The following is a 10,479-nucleotide window of genomic DNA, read 5'->3' on the forward strand; positions in this document are numbered from 1 at the left end:
TATTTAAGTGTTTGGTGGGAATAGAAATGTCCAACATAAGTTCAGCCCATTTAGCATTTGGGTGATAGTCTTCTTCCTTCAACCAGAACACTGAAGATGGGTTAAGGATGTATACAAAGTAAAGTCATAGAGTGAAGCAGTTTTCAGACTTTATTCCTTTAGAAAATCTGTAAAAGAGAGCTATTGCTTTGAGATGCCAGGGCCAGGTGGCAATGAAGAAGCTAAAGAGTTTCTGCACAGATACATGAGCTAAAATCCATCCTAAAGTGTGTGCAAACATGGTGACCAACTACAAGACATGTCATGCTAAGAATAGTTTTTCCATCAATGTTTAGCTTGGGAATCATGTGTTTAACTTCACTCAGTGTCATGCCAAATGTTCACTTTACCATAATGTTTTTTGTTTTTTCATTTTTCGGGGATAATTTGTTACCTTCCCCAAGGAGGTTAAATTTTTTTCCCCGTTGGTTCGATAGACCGTCTGTCTGCAAAATATCTCAAAAGTTATGAATGGATTTTGATGACATTTTTAGACAAGGAGTGTATTAGGACAACAAACAGATAATTCGATTTTGGTGGTGATGCAGAACACCATCTGGATCCAGGATTTTTTTATGGATTCTTTATCTTTGCTGGACCATGGTGAGACAACTTGGAATTCCCACACAGTTCCTCGCCCAGTCAGCAGCTGACATACAGTGGCCAGGAGTCACCCAGAGTAAACTCATTGGTATAGAAAAAAGCTGACATGTGTCAATTACCCTATTGCCTTGGTGGATGTCTGCGCTCTACGAGTGCTTTTCTAGTTAATGTCACTGGACATTAAACTCAGATCCCAGTTCCCGATTTCCCAGATAAATCTTGCGTGTTTATCACATCCACAAACCCACAATGCTTTTGAAATTTACCTTGGGCACAAGCTGAAGCTCATACTGTTTTTGGATCATTTGGATCAAAGCTATCCACTCCCAGGTCTACAGTTTTCACAATAGATGGGAATAATGCTGTATTTTGCCAACTGTCTATTCAAAAGAGAAGAAAAAAAGAACTTGCATATGTGGGTAAAAGCAAAAAACATTTTGATCTTAAATAAGTCATTGTCCTTTTATACATGTTAAAGCATGCATCATAGCAAACCCTGCTGATGTGTAGCTTTGTGTTACTGATACAGTGCCTTGCGAAAGTACTCGGCCCCCTTGAACTGGTCAACCTCTTGCCACATTTCAGGCTTCAAACATAAAGATATAAAATTCTAATTTTTTGTGAAGAATCAACAAGTGGGACACAATCGTGAAGTGGAATGAAATTTAGTGGATGTGTCAAACTTTTTTAACAAATAAAAAACTGAAAAGTTGGGCGTGCAATATTATTGGGCCCCTTTACTTTCAGTGCAGTAAACTCACTGCAGAAGTTCAGTGAGGATCTCTGAATGATCCAATGTTGTCTTTCGCAAGTACTTTCACAAGGCATTGTATTTAAACACAATGGTGTTGCATAAATACATATACCATATTGATGTTAGTTGTAGAACAGAATCACACAAGGTGCCATCTTTTTGGAGTAGCTCTGTTGCATTCCATCTAATTTACTCTATTCAAGCTTTTAAATCCTGCAACTAGCTGCTCTCAAAAGCTACATACGTCATCACGAAGTCTCTCTCTCTTACACGTGAAACCAGCTTTCTCCAATACAAGTCAGCTGATGCGGGAATGTGAAGACCTTGCTTGGAGAGTCAGGGACGTAAAAGATGTAAGCTGCACACAACTCTCTCGCCACATCCGTGGAAGTGGCTAAAAGGCACCTTAATACCATCTAGAAGTGTTCTGTGAAAGGAGCAAGTGTTAAGAAAACGTCAAGTTGATAAAGAAGACTGGCTCTGTTTTGATGACGTCTCTGGAGCCTTTAGAGATAATTGTACAAAGAATGCTGCTTCATTAAATGAAGTACAACTCTGAGCATCCTCTTCATGAGACTGTAATGCCATAACAGAGGCTTCTGTAATACAAACAATTGTAGAAGATCCTTCCTGCTTACACCTAACACCATCTATGATTACTTGGAGTTGAAACATGATTTAATTTCCCTTTGAAAATAATAGTGTTTTTGAATTAAATTGATTTATTATGAAGCACATCCATACTTAAATACTTTGTGAAGTGCACCTGGCTACCCCTGTCTGCTGCTGCTGCCACACCTTCCAGTGTGTTAACACAGTGCAGTTAGAGTTAACAAGAGAACATTTTCTACACACTTATAGTGAACAAAGGTTGCCCTATCCTGGGGGTGGGCATTTATTGTACTGTTTATTGTGAAAAATGTCTTATCATGATAAGTATTTTAAATTATCATGACAACAATACATTTCAATTAATGATGTTCGCGAAATCAAAAAAATGGCTGCATTGTCGGGGTTGTTATTTTCTCTACTGTTTGTTCCTTGAAAGCATCAATAAATATCAAAAAATGAGGAAATATGTTTAAATGCAGTAGCTGTGTGCAATGTAGTGATGAAAATTTTATTTTTTATGTAACTGGTGTTCTGAAGAAGGATATTTAAATCTGGGTATAGTTTTCATAAGCAGTATTTGTGTTTGTGGCCCTATAGTTGCTACAACATGCAGTCTCGGCCGAATGGTTACCTAAAACAGACTGAAAAGACTATATAAATATCAACACTTTTAGCTTTTATCATTATAACAATAGTATCACAAAACGCTTTAGGTCCATATTGTTTCAAATGGCTCAGTGAATCATTTTATTAATGTGGTCTTTATCAATAAAATAACAGTCCTTTCTTTGTTTTATTGCTAATTGTAAAAGGCCTAAAATTAGGATTTTACTTTGTTTATATAACTCCTATCTTTGCAGCAGTATTAGTAACAAATATTTAGTTGTCTTTATCAGTTCATCTATCAGAAAATGACCTTTTATTAACAATACGTGGCTGGCTTGAGTTGCACTTTTTTATGATTATTCACGAACACAACACTCAAACTTATATAAAAAACCATTCATTAAACCATTCATTAAATTCATTAAAGAAAAACAGTCAGTGTCAGAATTAACATAAGGGAAATCGCCACTTCTTTTGAAGGCAGCTACAAAAAACAAAGACAGATTACGTTGGGAGCAGGGTTAGTCTTTCCCAATTTTTATTTCATGATTACAACCTTCACCTACTGAGAGGTTTTTGGAAAACACAACCCATCACAAAATATTTAAAATTTCAACTTGATGAATAAATGCCAATTAATAACGAGAACGTGTGCTTGCATGTGTTTGACTGAGCAAAACTGAGCAAAACACCAACAGGCTGGAAACAAAAGTTGGATGATCTGTCAGTTTTTGACCACTGCCCCACTGGTTTGCCAAAACACACGCTATGGTTTTAATAGTGAGACAACAAGTGAACTCTGTTGCACAAGTACATTTCCAACTGTTTGTCAAAGAGTCAAAAGTTTCATGTCAAACTTCCTCTATGTTTTGCTTAAAGCAAATGATTCATTTGCTTTAATTCATTTGAAGATTTCCAAGCTCCCAAACTTCTTCAGTTTGAACTACATCCAGCAAATGATAAGGATTTTGTTTCCTGTCAGCCCACAGTTTCTCAATAAGGAAACCAGTTCTTGATAAGTACATATACAGTTTTGTATATCAAGGTAATGAAACAAAATTACAAAACAAAATTACAAACAAAACAAATCTGGGGATCTGAGGACAGAGATCTTGGTCAGAACAATGGAGTTGCCATGTTTAGTCCTGTTAAAATAAGTTAACATTGACAGGCAGCAGCTTGCCCAACAAAGGTTCATAATTACTTATGATTCACCCTTCTACATGCACTAAAATACTAAATCAGTAATTTCCATTTTTTTCAAACTAAGAGTTTAAGGTTGTAATGGCAAATGTAACTTTTGCAATAAAAGTGTTTTTCAAAATAAAAGTGCATGTCGGTATTTACAAACAGAATTCAAATGTATTCAATGTATTCACTGCTGGTCATTTCACCAATTTGCTGTAACTCTGTAGTTTTGGTTGTTGGTGCTGTTTATCCAAGGACATGCATGAATATGTAATCGCCAGGGGCATGTTTTGTACCTGCTTCAGCAATCAGTGATTTAAAGTCATTTTCTCTATTCTGCTTATGGTGTACAATGAGGAAATGTGGTTATATGACCAATAAATAATATCCACCAGCAGAAGGTTGCTTGGAGTTACACTATAATGACAATAGTACTAGGTCCTCCTCCAAAGCATTGAGTTTGGGTTCCATAGATGTCTAAACTCCAGCCCCCAGCCATGCAGACTGCTTCTACGAAGAGTTGTGAAAGAATGGGTGACTCTCAAGAGCTCGACGAAAACCAGCATTGTCTGGTGATACAATGGCATTTATGCAGTAGGTGCAGTCATGATATTTTCCAGCTATATTCCATGGTCAACTGTTAGCTGAGTCAAATCTAAAGCTTTGTGCAGAGGTGATTATGATGTTTGATTGGTTTTCCGGACTTCGACTTAGCACACATAATCCTAACATCTTTGGGATGAATTAGGGCAGACACTGCAAGCCAGGCCTTCTCATCCAACATTAGTGTCTATCCTCACAAATGGGCTTCTGGAGAAAGATCAATGGTAAACACACTCCTAAACCTTGTGGAAAGTTTTTCTAGAAGAGTTTAAGTTTTCATAGCTGCAAAAGATGGACTAACATCATATTAAACCCTATGGATCATGAATGAGATGTCACTTAAATTAATTTGTGTGTGAAGGCAGATGAGCTAATTTAGTGTATTTTGGTTTGTTCAGGGGTCCTAATCTATCACAGTATATCATCTACTGGCGCAAACAATTGTCAGAACCAAAATTAATGAAAACAGGGTGTAGCACATAGTTTTCAGATAATAAAATACAAGTTAATCAAATAATATGTGAGCGTTTGAGATTTTTTATGGCCATTTATTATCATAACTCATGTAAATGCTTTACTACGACGAAAATTAAACACACACACAAAATGGTTTGTTTACATGTACAAAACGGAAATAGAAAAGGATGAAATGGGGTTAGAAATTTTCGAATGGTGGGACTAACCCAGAACTAGATACGACTTACACAAGAAATCAGACATTTTAGTGCTTTATGTGGGCCTGATGCCATTAATTGCATTTGCAAAGACATTATTGGTAGATCTAGGATTTAAGAAGTAGACTAACAAATCACAATGTTAGGGTGGATGGGCCTCTTAAAAATGGCCTAACTATTGCCTCTGCTACAGAACGAGGGAGAGAGGATAATTGTGTTTCAAAAGCAAATAAAAGCTTTCCACCAAGATGACCCACAGCTCATCTCTCCTTCTTTATGAGATCATTGAGTGTCAATCAAGCAGACAGGCCCGTCTGAGCCTGGTGGACCCAGCTCGCTAATAATATCGATGCCACGTCAAAGAGCTGGCTGGCTGAGTCGTATTAACAGAGCTCAGCTGCCCTGTTGCGTATTAGTTCCAGCGATTTGTCTCTGCCACGCTGACAGGGAGAGACAGGCAGAGAGGGAAACCGCAAGGGCAACAGTGAGTGATAGCTGTTAGATAGCTATGCACGACAAGCCTCATTCCAACGAAGTTCTGACACATAGAGATAATGATTCACACACGTGCTGGACCTGCAAGCCCACACAGGGGCAAACAATACAAACTCACACATAGAGCCCACAAAGCTGCCTTTGTTGGCTACTGGAAGCCTCTCAGTCAGCGCTTTCTGAATGTAAAAAACACACACATTGTCTTGTGTGTGCGTGTATACATATGTCATGTGTCTGACACGATTAACCCTTTCCCTTTTAGTCTGAGAGTCATGGGTGAACCAACGATTAGTGTGCATACAGCACAAGTATCTACTGTGTGTATATATGGTTGTATGGCTGTATGGTTATATTAAGGTAGAAGCATGTGGTTGCGTTCAGGTGTCTACGTTGGAGGTGATGGTAATAGAGAGGAGATTCTCATTGATCCCTTAATATCCGGCCTGATGTGAAGACAGGGAGCCAGAGAGCTACAGAGCAGGGCCTGTGGGAAAGCATGTAATTGAGAGCCTAAAACGAAAGAAGGAAAAAGATAACAGGTGTGGAGGCGATAAAAGACCGGGAGACAGGGGATGAGAAGAAACGATAAGAGGCGGAGGTGGTGACAGAAGCGAGCCGAGTGGCGGCATTACGACAGACACAACAAGACAGCCGGGCTGTTGGACGGATTAGGAAAGGTGTGTTAGTACCTGTCCTTATGTGGTCTGTGATGGGTATGGCCAATGGTTTTTTTGTTGTTTGGAAGTCAGGGGAAGGCGAGCCTCGTGAGATACTGGGACGAGAAAGGAAAGTAAAATGGGAGGTGGGATAATGCAACTAGGAGATGTGAAGGGAGAGATGAAAAGAAAAAGGTCGTAAATTTTCACAAGGACAGACAAATAAAACCCGTGTTAACCCCCCACCCTCCTCTTTTAACCACAAATGGGAACTAAGCTTTGTTTTTCAGAAAACGCCCAGACCTCAGAGTCCAGTTCTCTCATAAATGCATCCCAAATGACCAATGACACCACGTTGTGTGCAAAACCTAGTATTTATTCTCTCTCAAGTTACAATACAGTATTATCACACAGGGAAAAATAAATAAACATTTTTGTTCAATAAATAATGGCTATATGATCCATAACCTTTGGCCATAACAGCACGCATTTCAAACATATGACAACAAATTTATTCTGAAAACAAAAAGTTTAAACTTGCTTGGAGGGAAAGCTCAGAGTGGTTTGAGTTTAGGAATGTGAAACCAACTTACAGCATTACTTCAACATTTTGAAAGTGAATATTAAAGTGGTGAGCATGTCTTGAACTGGCTGTCATAACACCTGGTGCAAGCATGTGTCTTAAGTGATCCAGTCTGAAGGCTAGATACAGGCATAAGGCACTGAGTTCACTGATTTACTTCTTCACTGAGTTTTTCTTTCCAGCATATGGCTTAAATACTTTAGCTGTGTAAACTCGAATGTGCTATGGGGCAAAATGCAGAACATCTTACTAAAACGCCATTATTGGTGTACATTTAAGCAATACCACTAAATTAGTGTGCAGTTAGAAATACAGGTCCTTCTCAAAATATTAGCATATTGTGATAAAGTTCATTATTTTCCATAATGTCATGATGAAAATTTAACATTCATATATTTTAGATTCATTGCACACTAACTGAAATATTTCAGGTCTTTTATTGTCTTAATACGGATGATTTTGGCATACAGCTCATGAAAACCCAAAATTCCTATCTCACAAAAGTAGCATATTTCATCCGACCAATAAAAGAAAAGTGTTTTTAATACAAAAAACGTCAACCTTCAAATAATCATGTACAGTTATGCACTCAATACTTGGTCGGGAATCCTTTTGCAGAAATGACTGCTTCAATGCGGCGTGGCATGGAGGCAATCAGCCTGTGGCACTGCTGAGGTCTTATGGAGGCCCAGGATGCTTCGATAGCGGCCTTTAGCTCATCCAGAGTGTTGGGTCTTGAGTCTCTCAACGTTCTCTTCACAATATCCCACAGATTCTCTATGGGGTTCAGGTCAGGAGAGTTGGCAGGCCAATCGAGCACAGTGATACCATGGTCAGTAAACCATTTACCAGTGGTTTTGGCACTGTGAGCAGGTGCCCGGTCGTGCTGAAAAATGAAATCTTCATCTCCATAAAGCTTTTCAGCAGATGGAAGCATGAAGTGCTCCAAAATCTCCTGATAGTTAGCTGCATTGACCCTGCCCTTGATAAAACACAGTGGACCAACACCAGCAGCTGACACGGCACCCCAGACCATCACTGACTGTGGGTACTTGACACTGGACTTCTGGCATTTTGGCATTTCCTTCTCCCCAGTCTTCCTCCAGACTCTGGCACCTTGATTTCCGAATGACATGCAGAATTTGCTTTCATCCGAAAAAAGTACTTTGGACCACTGAGCAACAGTCCAGTGCTGCTTCTCTGTAGCCCAGGTCAGGCGCTTCTGCCGCTGTTTCTGGTTCAAAAGTGGCTTGACCTGGGGAATGACCTGTAGCCCATTTCCTGCACACGCCTGTGCACGGTGGCTCTGGATGTTTCTACTCCAGACTCAGTCCACTGCTTCCGCAGGTCCCCCAAGGTCTGGAATCGGCCCTTCTCCACAATCTTCCTCAGGGTCCGGTCACCTCTTCTCGTTGTGCAGCGTTTTCTGCCACACTTTTTCCTTCCCACAGACTTCCCACTGAGGTGCCTTGATACAGCACTCTGGGAACAGCCTATTCGTTCAGAAATTTCTTTCTGTGTCTTACCCTCTTGCTTGAGGGAGTCAATAGTGGCCTTCTGGACAGCAGTCAGGTCGGCAGTCTTACCCATGATTGGGGTTTTGAGTGATGAACCAGGCTGGGAGTTTTAAAGGCCTCAGGAATCTTTTGCAGGTGTTTAGAGTTAACTCGTTGATTCAGATGATTAGGTTCATAGCTTGTTTAGAGACCCTTTTAATGATATGCTTATTTTGTGAGATAGGAATTTTGGGTTTTCATGAGCTGTATGCCAAAATCATCCGTATTAAGACAATAAAAGACCTGAAATATTTCAGTTAGTGTGCAATGAATCTAAAATATATGAATGTTAAATTTTCATCATGACATTTTGGAAAATAATGAACTTAATCACAATATGCTAATATTTTGAGAAGGACCTGTATGTTCTATTAATAATTTTAATATGACTGATTGGATGCATTGACCTAAACTAGTCACCGCTTTTGTGAGTTGCAAGTTTATTTGTATGCTTAGCAGTTGATTGGTGGAAGGATATTATGTGTTTTGCTCTTTTTTTTTAACTTTCCCCTCAAGGTTTTATCTAGTTAACAAAGATATTCACAATTTTGTAGAATTGAGGAATGTGTCAGCTTTGGTGTATTAACATTGTGTTTGCAAATCACCACAGAAAAAACAATATATGTAAAAGAAGCCTAAGAGCAAGGGAAAAGCTTGCCTAATACTGTCTATGTAGCTAATCAATTCCGATAGCACCTTCTATTGCTTAAAATGTATATGATTAACTAACAGTAAATATTACAGTCTTGGTTTCAGAGCAATGTTGGTGTTTTTCTGTTCATTCAACATTTTAACTGTCGACCATATACAAAGTAGAACATTTTAAAAGGGTTTTCTGTTTTGTTAGCTAATAGGTTAAAAGCTGGAAATGGAAATCTTCACAAGTTTTCTGAAAATCCGGATTGAACAAACTAAAAACAGTGCTAAAAGTTTGTTTAACAAAGCTGGTATGTTGAAATATTTTCCACTTTTTTAATAATGGCCTGTTTCCAGTTATAATGCTAAGCTGCTGGTGCTTGTTACAAGCTAAACGAAGCTGAACTGCTGGTGTAATTCATACTGCCTTCCATTTGTACTCAGAAGGCAGAATTCCAAGACGGAAAAGGCGACTGGAATTCCCTCTTGAAGTTGGAATTCTGTGTTGGAGAATTGAAGGTTTCCCTTGCATCAAACTTCAATATGGCAGCTAAACATTTAAAAGGTATAATAAATGGGATTGTGATGTCACTCCATGCTGCTTTTCAACAAGTCCACATTGTTAGCTCCATAGGTACTTATCACTACTTGACAGTGTGATGGTGAGTACATTACATTCCTCCAAGAAAATGGTATCGATGCCTGAGCTTTGGCTACTTTATGTCCTGCATGTGTTTTGAAACTACATGAAATTAGAAATGTGATAAACTAATGTACATAGGAATCCTTCAGGACTTATCAGATGACTTGTTTTGCCTCCTCATATGCATAAACATGTGGCCAGTAATAAGAGATGAAACACATTGACAAGACAAAAAAGCTGTGATTTATATTTTTATGTTTGTAGACAAAAAAAGAGTAAGAAGGAATCATTTATTCCCAAAATATCCTGTAGATCCGACTTATCTGAAAGCCTCAGTGTGCCTTGGTAACGGGCCATAGTCTCCCTCGTGATAAATACAACTGTCTTTCTTTGTGTTTTCTCTCCATACTATTTTTTTTAGTTATCTTTCTATCACTGTATCTGGCTTTTGACTGCTGCCTATAGACTGCTGTATAGCAGAGGTCAAAGGAAGCATCCATTAATCCCACAATGCAGCGCGGTGTAAAGTCTGCGCTCATTTCTGCATCCGGCTTAACCAGTTATATGCCAAGTAGTTTATCTAAATAAATAAATGAAACATAATAAATATAGCTATGGAAAAAATTAAGAGACCATGCCAAATTTTTGAAGAAATCGGCATCCCTATGTATAAAATCACCAGCCAATCCCAGTGTCTGTTGAATGTATTTAGGCATGGATCATTTCTCTTATTGAGGCTGTGACTAAAAAAATCAAAGTTCTGTCACCAAATATTGATTTCTGAACAATATCACACCAACTTAGGTTGGTGTGATATTGTTCTCAAGTTTG

Source organism: Girardinichthys multiradiatus, chromosome 23 (genome assembly GCF_021462225.1).
Source record: "Girardinichthys multiradiatus isolate DD_20200921_A chromosome 23, DD_fGirMul_XY1, whole genome shotgun sequence".
NCBI lineage: Eukaryota > Metazoa > Chordata > Actinopteri > Cyprinodontiformes > Goodeidae > Girardinichthys > Girardinichthys multiradiatus.